This window comes from Erpetoichthys calabaricus, chromosome 11, assembly GCF_900747795.2.
Source record: "Erpetoichthys calabaricus chromosome 11, fErpCal1.3, whole genome shotgun sequence".
Lineage (NCBI taxonomy): Eukaryota > Metazoa > Chordata > Cladistia > Polypteriformes > Polypteridae > Erpetoichthys > Erpetoichthys calabaricus.
Genome location: NC_041404.2, coordinates 78,920,228 through 78,930,561, shown reverse-complemented (window position 1 = coordinate 78,930,561; position 10,334 = coordinate 78,920,228). Strand labels below are relative to the sequence as shown.

At 42.2% G+C, this 10,334-nt stretch overlaps 1 protein-coding gene across 4 annotated transcripts in view; it reads right to left on the bottom strand.

Annotated features, from left to right (window-relative positions):
• The window catches only part of syn1 (synapsin I), a 326,193-nt gene that overhangs the window by 177,897 nt on the left and 137,962 nt on the right, over positions 1 to 10,334 (bottom strand). The window lies entirely within an intron of this gene.

Genomic DNA, 10,334 nt, shown 5'->3' with positions numbered 1-10,334 from the left:
ACATTTCTGAAATAGATTGTGTGTCCTTGTGAAACCATACTTCACACAGAAATTATGAAAAGACACATAAACGATTGCTCATCTAAGTCGAAGAAATTGAATAATTAAAGAAAAATTGATTTAATGAAAACAATATGGACAGGTTGTGAAGCCTCAGTTTTACATCCAGGGCTGGTACCTTGTTGACAGCTGGGATAGATAACGCCTCCTTATGACCCAGAACTGGAGACGTGGACTAGAAATGTGTATGTATACGCGTCCATCTTGGAATCTTACAGGTCTGTAATTGTAGTTAGCGCTGTTGCTCGTAATTCCACGAGACTGGGTTTGAACCACTGTCTTGTGAAAAGCTCCTTGGATTCTTTATTTTCTTCCCATTGTTATGTGGTTTTCCCCTCCCTACTGCGGCTTACATCTCCCAAAAACTGTAGGTTAGATTAACTGGTAACTCTTTGTCAGCCTAGTGTGGTTGTGTGCACGAGTGGGCTCAGTGACAGACTGTGCCATCACATCCAGTGTTGGTTCCCGTCTTGTGTCCATTGTTTCCAGCAACCTTAAAATTTAATCAAAAGAGTTTCCTAAACTGACTGCCTGACACTTATGGGACTCCTCTACATTAAAATGGGTTTAGTAATCTCTCATTTACACTGGCTGTGTTGCTGAGAATGGCAAGCAGGCCCCCCAAAGGCCACGTTCACTCCTTCCTCTGTCTATTTAAATATGGCTCAGGAGGGGCAGATGGTCTCATATTTTCTACATCCTTCACAATCTGCCGTGTTCAGAGGGAGCTCTTCATGGCTGCACTTTACCACTTCAGAGTCAAATTTCTGACCAAAAAAAAAAAAAGAAGAGCTTTTTTCTTTCCGGATGACTTTAATGTCATGTCATACTTTGGTTTTCTAGATTCCTAAACTGTATTTTGGTTGTTTATACAGAAAATAAATGGCAACATGAAAACAGGAGACGCTACTAAAGATAAAAACGCGAAATTATAGAACTGGCTGACAATCTGTGGCATTGTGTCAGTTTTCCATTACTGATTTTCAGTCGACCGCATGAATATGCATGCGACTCTAATATTAATTCTCACTATCTGAACCCACGAAGCTTAGCAGTCAGGATGTCGGTGGAGACAAAAGGAACTGCAATGCAGAGGCTTAAATGAGCTGCTTCCGCAATTTATAGAGCTTAAAGGCATTAAAAAAGCCAACATCAGCTCTGGAGACCTTAGTGTTAGTGCTGTTATTTAGTCAGTAATGATTTCCATTTAGCAGCATGGTTGCACTGGGCTTGACCCTGCTGCCCCACGGACTACATTGGGTTTATTTCTCAGCCGTGATGTGGACTTTTACTCTGTTCTCATGGGAGTTTTCTTAGGGCGCTCTTACATCTTACAGACAAACACATTAGGCTAGCTTGAGTTTGGTATGAGGCAATGTGCCATGTAACAGAATTGCAATCCTCCTCTAATGGGTGAAGGAAAATGGATTGATGGTTTCCATTAACTGTAAACAAATGAAGATTTGCCAGTCCAGGTAGATTCATCATCATGAAGGGGTGAGGGAGAGAGTGGGGATGATGTGCCTGCAACAGGCTTAGGATAGCAATCTGCTTCTCAAGTAATGAATCCGATGCACTCAATTTAACATTGTGTCTCTTTTTTCCCCCCAAATCAAATCCTTTCAGGCCTAACATCTACCCCATCCAATCGATTTTCTCAACTCTGACTTCGGCAGCACAACATGCAAAGCACAAACCAACCTCAGGTGGAGCATCGTGTCCATTGCAGGGGACACTCATCAGGCCAATGCAGAGTCAGAAAATGACCTACTACATGCATCTTTATGGTGAAAACCAATGCAACATGGGAAGAAAATGCAAACTCCAAAAAGACAGCACTGGGATTTGAACCCAGGACTCTTCAGACAGCAATAACCGATGTACCACAATGCCACTCTGAAGCCTCCCATCTCATGGTAACATCTGTTATAATATAGGTAGGTGGTAACATGGAGTTTTCTTATCCCAGGGAGAAATTTGTTAGCAGCAAACTTTGCAATACGGCAAACCAATTCTTTTACTGCTATTTGTGACATTGTTGCTTTGACAGTTTTTGTCTTTTATACTATGCTATGTTTTAATTTGCAAACTGCATTTTTAAACAAAAACAAATCAACATCTACATTAGAGTTTTCATGACATTTACAAAAGTATCTTTGTTCACAGTAAAACGCCCAAAAACACATTTGACGTAGACTTTCGTCTACTCTGGGCAGGTGCGTTGGCAGAAAACTCCTTAAAGGGACGGTGCAGTGAAAAATTCAGAGCCCAGTGAAAAGGAGTCTGAGTGTCTGGGCTTGCGAGTGTCCTGGATAAAAAACCGAGATCCAAGCCTTTAATGACTACTTGGGCACAGCCATTAGCAGTGTGTCTTTGCGGAGAGAGTGTCGACCTTGTTGAGAGGTTTACTTACCTCAGCAGTGACATTCATGTCTCTGGTGACTCTTCTTATCAAGTCAGTAGATGGATTGGGAGAGCATGGGGAGGGGGTCATGAGGTCACTGGAAAGGGGTGTGTGGCGCTCCCGATATCTATGCAAAAGGACGAAGGTCCAAGTCTTTAGAGTCCTGGTGCTTTCTGTCTTGCTATATGGTTGCGAGACATGGATGCTATCCAGTGACCGGAGACGAAGACTGGACTTCTTTGGTACTGTGTCTCTACGGAAAATCCTTGGGTACCGTTGGTTTGACTTTGTGTCGAATGTGCAGTTGCTCATGGAGTCCCGAATGAGGCACATTACCTGCATTGTGAAGGAGCGTCAGTTACGGCATTACGGCAATGTGGTGCGATTCCCCGAGGGTGAACCAGCTTGCAGGATCCTCACTGATGAGGACACGAGCGACTGGTAACCCCTGGCTGTGGCAGATAGATGGTCATTTCCGGGGGTTGGGACTGGATAAGTGTCTGCCCGGGGGGGTTGCCAACCAGGATCCCAAGCTGTTTAGTCGAGTGGTGGATGCGGCAATGCGCTCTACCAGTGCACGCTACCCAACCAGACCTGACCTGACCAGTGAAAATCTGATTTTCTTGTGATTTATGTGCGTTCAAAGCTACCAATGGGTTCACAGCATAGAAAAAGAGAAATTAATAAAGACGCTGCAGCAAATTGCCCCTGCATCACTTAATGCATGGATCACAGTTGAAAGTAACAGTCTATAGCACTGCCACTGGTAGTCTTGTGATTAATTGACAACTCTATGTTCATTCACGAGAGGATTGATTTTAAACAGTCCACAGCAAATCGGGGTGCATCTTATACCAAACAACATTTGTAAAACTAAATCAATTGAGAAAATAAATAAATAAATGCACGTGTCTAGATCTCTACTTTACTGCATGGAGCTTTCATATCCGTGTCCTGTATTCTTGTGAGCTTGACTGCATTCTACACCCGTCCACTTTGTTAAGCTTCTTGTTATTAATTTTGCTACAGAATGCAATCCTCCTTACTGAACAGATCAGGTTTAAGTAATAAACATTGAGAAGAGGCTTTCAACCAAATTATTTAGAATCTGAATTTCAAGTGGCTCTGAATTCTTCACTACAATAATAATAATAATTAATAATTCTTTGCATTTATATAATCGCTTTTCTCACTACTCAAAGCGCAATGGTATGATGCCGGATATGTGGCACTGTAAAGCAGAACTGTGGCGATTGGTAAATAATTTGCCTTTTGTGCAGCACGGAGCATTCAAACTGTACAAAGCACAATTTTAATGGATACAGGCAAACAACATAGCAAGAGCCATGGAAAGCAATTCTTCTATGCCCACTGTGTTGGAGTACTGTACATTTTTCTTCGGTGAAGGGTGACCAATCAGGGAATAAGACATTGTAATGAGTAGGATCCAATCAGGGAAGAGCCACATAACGGGCACAAGCCAACCACAACGCCACGGAGTCAAGTGTTTTCAGGAATCTTCATTTTTGCCTCTCCACAATGGAACACCATACTAACATGGCTCTGGAGAGCGTTTCCAGAAGTGTTTGGTTTTTGTGGGTTGAAAACCCTAGCATGGACAAAAGTTTATATAAAAACAAATTAGTGTGGATGGGGCCTAAGCCTCTCAGACCAACATATACAAAACAAATGTGAGAGCAGACTCAAAAAAAGACCTAAAAAACCTGCATTATAATTTTCAAACAACTAAAATGTACAACCATATCCTTGGCATTAGAGATACACATGCTCTCTTCAACACACAGATAAAGTGTCTCACCCCAAAAAGCATGGACACCAGCAGTCTATTTTCATCTGCCACTAAAGCAAAACTCCAGTTTGAGTCTTATATAAGTCATAAAGAACATGAAAGCTTTCTGTGAGCCCCACTCGCGTACAAACAGCTTTTATGTTAGTCCAATGCTCTTGGTTACATCACTGGTTTGCATCAGGCCAGTGGCGTAGCTAGCGGCGGGCGGAGTGGGCGGCATTGGCCAAAAGGCTCAGTACAATTCGTGTGTAAGCAGCAGGGTTCAGAAAAGATATCACTCATGAATGAAAAAAGTATAATTCTCTGATTTTTATCCACAAATGCTTCAAAAATAATTTTCAGACTGTCCTTCTGTGATGGCATCAGACACAGCAGTTGAAATTTATGAGGCAACAACAAAAATAAACATAACACCGATGATAATTTCTAGAAAGATAAACAGCTAATTTACCATTTATAATATTTTTGCAGAGTAATTATATTGAACTAGTAATTAGAACATGGCTTATCAGTGCGTCTGTACTATACTCGTCTAGTTGATGCTTATATGTGAAAAATTATTGCTGTTTCTCTACACATTAATAAATCTATGCAAAATTTATCTTAATTTTTCTCTATACGTCATTTTAATTTTCTATTTAAATAGGTTAACATATTCGGATATGTTGGAGGGCGGCAAATTGAAGCACCAGCCCGAGCGGCACGAACTCGAGCTACGAAAACGTCATCAGGCAACCAATCAAAACAGAGCTGGCATTCTTCAAGTAGAAACTAAGCACCCATGAATAGGCAGCGGCACTCAGATTACCCATCATCCTCATCACGGCCTTACGTCACACAGCTTCCTTGTCGTCATGTCTGTAAAGCACCTTGAGTTGTCTTGTTCAGACTAGCGGAGCTCTCAAATACATTATTACATTTAAACTACAAATGTTTCTTTTCCCCTGCTCTCTTATAGCCCTGCCATTTTTGCCCTATTAGTACTCATTGGTGTTATAGTTTTGTTCACAGTCAATCTGTTATTTTTTCTTTTGCAAGATTGTGAAATGGTGTGCCCATTAAAAACAAACCGCGGGAGGGCCGTCCGTCACTTGAGTGAATCAGCTTGGCATTCTGACCAGAAACACACATGGGGCGACATGGGGAACACTGCGCTGTGACCTGTTTGCCTGAGAAACACCCCTGGACTTCTTTTATAAGTACAGTTGCATAATAAAAAAAAAAAGAACGATGAAGCATAATTTACAAGCGGGCAAAAACGTGATTTTCATATAACCCAAACAATAAGAAGCACTTGGAGCAGAACAGATTGGTTAATAAGCTGTTAATGAAGCTTTGATTTTAACCTCTGCTTATCCCTAATTCTTTGGTTTGGCACACTAAATGCGTATGCTAGACACCAAAAGATTTTCAGCCAAACCCGGAGGCTTTTTAATTGATGATCATTCAGCAAGCAAAGCGCTGCTGAAGGCAAACGTTTCCTGTTTATTACATTATACTAATTACAACATTATTGCAAAACGGCTCTGTGTTACACAGTAAATGAGCAATAACATAAAAAAAAAAAAATCATAATATTAAAAGGTGCCCTCCTGGCAAAAAAACAATAAAATAATCTAGGAATAAATTATAGGGACATTTTTTTCTGCTTCTAATAAGGTTCTGTGCCAATACACTGTAATCGTTAAAGGCCAAAACTGGATAACAATATTACAATATTAATTTTCAGATACGTTGTACTTCTTTAACCACTACTGCTCAGGATTTTGTTAGAAAACACACACAAGAATATTAAATCTCTTCCAAAACTGAGCTAGCCTTCCTTCTGAGCTTCCTGATTCCAAATGATAATAAAAGAAAGCAAACACATCATGACAGGGCGACCACAGTCCAAGTCCGAAGCCCTCACTTGCGACATGAACAGCAGTCGTCAGTTAATCTGGCAGCCCAAAGTGATCTGTAGACTTCAGGACTTGATGCGTGCGATTAGGAGGCAGCTGAAGGGCCTCAATAATAGTAGTACCACGCCAGACTGGGGGTGGCGAGCTGCACTGACTTTCTCTCTCAATCCTCTGCAGACCATCCACAGGAAATACCACTCGTTATGATGACATCACTTCCGGTACTGGTGCCATTGATGGTGTCACTTCCACTACCAGCGCAAGCGTGTGGTATAGCGGGTCCGCGGCTTTTTAAAAAAAAAAAGGGCTGGGTTTTAAATCTGTATAGCCGTGTCGTTCTCCGTGGGCGTGATTGCACGACTGCAGGGAGTTAATGGGGTAGTTGGAGCGAGTCGCACCTGCACGTGTGGGTGCGTTTGTTTTCAATTGCTTCTTTGGCTTCCTGCGGCGTGTGATTATATATATGGGTCGACACCAGGAAAACTGGAAGGATAGAGGGATAAATGGATAGATCGATCAAGGAAAAGTAGAAGATAATGGAGGTTAAAGGATGGGAAAGGCAATCTAAGCAGGAGGATCTGGCCACCAAGAAAGAGGAGACAGAACGAGCTGGGGCCCAGCGAAGGAGTTTTGGTTTGGTTGTGGCGCTCTAGGGGCTAGTTCGCCCCACTGAATGTTCGAGTGAGTGAGGTGAGCAAGGCAGGTGTCCTCACGAGGGATCTGAGGAGTACTGCAGGAGCGTGAAGGATGAAGGGAGGAGAGCCGACCTCGGATGGTCTGGCAGTGACGTCTGTAAGGAGGCCAAGATGGAGGTTGGCTGAAGGAGCTTGTGGCTGTTGGGTCTCCGCCGGCTACGTGAGTTATGGGTGAGAGATCAAGATCGGGATGAGAGAGACTGCATTTTAACCTCGGATTTTAATGGATTTATTTATTGATGGTTTTTATCCCCACTGGAGACTTGTTTTTATGGATTTATTTATTGAAACTGATGCACTGCACTTCTTGTTTGGACACTGTTTTGTTGGTTTTAATAAAAGCACTTATGCACTTTTTGGAAATATCCCCTAGCTTCATTTGAGAATTGTCCTCATATGTCAGCTCATCTCGGTGACATTACCGATGGTGTCAGGTTCAGAGCTCCCAGAAGGCATTGGAAGCATGGAGCGGACCCACATCATCACAAAGTGATGATGTTACTTCCGGTGCTGGCGATATTGATGATGTCACTTACCCCCAAAAACCCCGGACATCACTTCTGTTGCTGGTCCCCGATGACGTCACTTTGTGTCTCAGCCTTTAAAGCCACCATGTTTGCATCCTACCATCAGTTCTGTTTTGTACTTTGTTCGGTGAACACCTCAGCCATTTTTGCCATTTTGCCATAATATACGGGTGGCTGCCCCAAACTTTTTTTTGACGTCTCTGGCTCATTTGTATGACAGTGCGTTTATTAACAAAAACACATCGAAGGCACCAAGAATCAAAATAGAAACTGGCAAACGTGTACTTCGGTCAAGAATGTTTAAAAACCAACAGATTTAAATGGGGGAAGATGTCAGGCGGTGCACATCTAGCCATGATTTAAAATCCATATTTGTGGAATTGGTTTAGTGAGATGAAAATACAGCATCCCTCTCCTTGTGGATTAAGATGGAAAATGAAAAAAAGACTCTGGGTCCTAGGGATCCTACTCTTCATACTGTACAGATCACAATGGCACACGTGTAACATACACAGAACAATACATCACACAAGCAACACCACAAACACTCACTTTGAATTTCAAATGTACTTGCAGAAGCAGTCCCAGCTCCTTAATATACGGTCCTCTATATTGGTCTTTAAAATTACACTATTTAAACAGTTTATAAAATAAAAATAATGACTTAATAATCCTCATTGCAGGCCTAGATCACTGCTCAGGTGTGTCCAGGCCAACAAGGAGATCAGGTATTTATTGTTAAAGTTTTGCTCTCGGGTTGCCCGCCATTTTGTTTCAACAGTGATGGCGTCTGCCCTGGAAAGTCGAACAAAGGGGCTTTTTTTTTTTATTCCTCTCCACCATGGAGGCACACGCCAAAGTCACATGCAGTGATCAGCATACACTAAATGTTATAATAAAAGCCCTCTGTAATGAAATGTTTTAGATAAATCTATTATTGTGATCGGGCGGCATGGTGGCGCAGTGGTAGCACTGCTGCCTCGCAGTTAGGAGACCCGGGTTCGCTTCCAGAGTCCTCCCTGCGTGGAGTTTGCATGTTCTCCCCGTGTCTGCGTGGGTTTCCTCCCACAGTCCAAAGACATGCAGGTTAAGTGGATTGGCGATTCTAAATTGGCCCTAGTGTGTGCTTGGTGTGTGGGTGTGTTTGTGTGTGTCCTGCGGTGGGTTGGCACCCTGCCCAGGATTGGTTCCTGCCTTGTGCCCTGTGTTGGCTGGGATTGGCTCCAGCAGACCCCCGTGACCCTGTGTTTGGATTCAGCGGGTTAGGAAATGGATGGATGGATTATTGTGAGCATTTTCCGTTTTCTTCTATATCCAATTTATGATGATTTTTCGAAGCATTTTAGTCTGTAATTAACTATAAAGTTTAAATGCTACAATCAAACACTGGGTATAAAATATACAGTATATAGAAATATGAATATGCTGACTAAGGATGACAGTCTGCATGTTGTGCTTTGGCTTTGTGTTTCCTTTATTTCAACTTCCTGCAGGTCAGCAAAAGCCGGTTTTTACTGTGCATATGTTCAGGGGTCTCCACAGCACTGTTTCTTTTCTTTTCATTTCATACACAGAGAACTCTTACCCAATGGCACAGATGTGAGAGATATTCGTGAAAGCCAGCAAAAGCCAAGGAAAATGAGGCTGTGAAAAAGAAGATGGTTACAAGTGGCACATTTACACTTGTGACCTGTTAAAACAGTCATTTTGATGGTAAACTTGGGAAATCTCTTCTTTATTCCTTCAGATGCATGCTGCAAGTTCTCTCTCTCTCACACACATACATATTATATATATATATATATATATATATATATATATATATATATATATATATATACACATACAGTATACATACATACACACACACACACACACACACACACTATATTATATATAGTATACTGTATCAGATGAACCAACATCTTAGCCGTTATGACCTGCCTTTCCTTACCTAGCTGGGTGGCCAACATAATGTTGTACATACACATACACATACCTCTTGTACAGAAGGGAAGTGCAACAGCATTGGTATCCCAGCAGCCATGGATGGAAATCACATGGCCAGCTGGGATGCCAAAAGACAAAACTGATGGAGCATCCCAACCAGGATGCAGAATGGACTCTTTCCTGGTCATGAGACCAGATATATGGGACAATGGGAGACCGCCTCTCTCACACGCAGGTCATTCCTCCATACACTAAGTGGCAGCATCCCATATGGCAAACCCTGGTATGGATGCTTACAGGGCAGCATGGGAGTTGTAGTTCCATAAGACTGCCCTGCTGGGTTCCATGGAGGCTGCCAGGGTGAGCCGTGGGGAAATGGAAGCTGGGTTCCACCTGACCCGGAAATGATTTCTGGAGACAGGCAGTTGGTTGTTGGAGGAAGTACTTCTGTGTTGGGGCTTAGAAGGAAGCCCTCCACTCCACCTGGGAAATCAGGGTGGAAAAGAAGGAGGGAAAAAAGGATTGTGTTGTGTGAAAAGAAGCCTGTTAAAGGTACCCTGTTCAGAAAATACTGTTTTGCCTTTTGATTTCATAGAAGTCCAAGAACGAGGGCCTTGTTGCCCTCTGTAGTCTTCCTCTTGTAACAAAAAAAAAAGCAAAACAACCCCATACTCGAAAAGCTGCACTTCTGTTGGTTAGCTGTGAGTCCTAAGGAAGAAGTGAAAACTGAACCTAAGATTGGTTAAGCGAACAACTATATGATGTTTTAGTTCTTAATTGTCCTGAAGTATTTTGAAATTGATATTGCAGAATGATTCTATATTACGAAATATATTAATGAATAACATATTCACACTAGGGAGCTACAGCAGACTTATTATTCTCAGTCACATTCAAAAATGATCTGTGATTTTATTACAATAAGAAGACTCCAGGAAAACAGCAAGCATATCTACTTATGCAGCTGTATGCTAAATGACAGAGAAT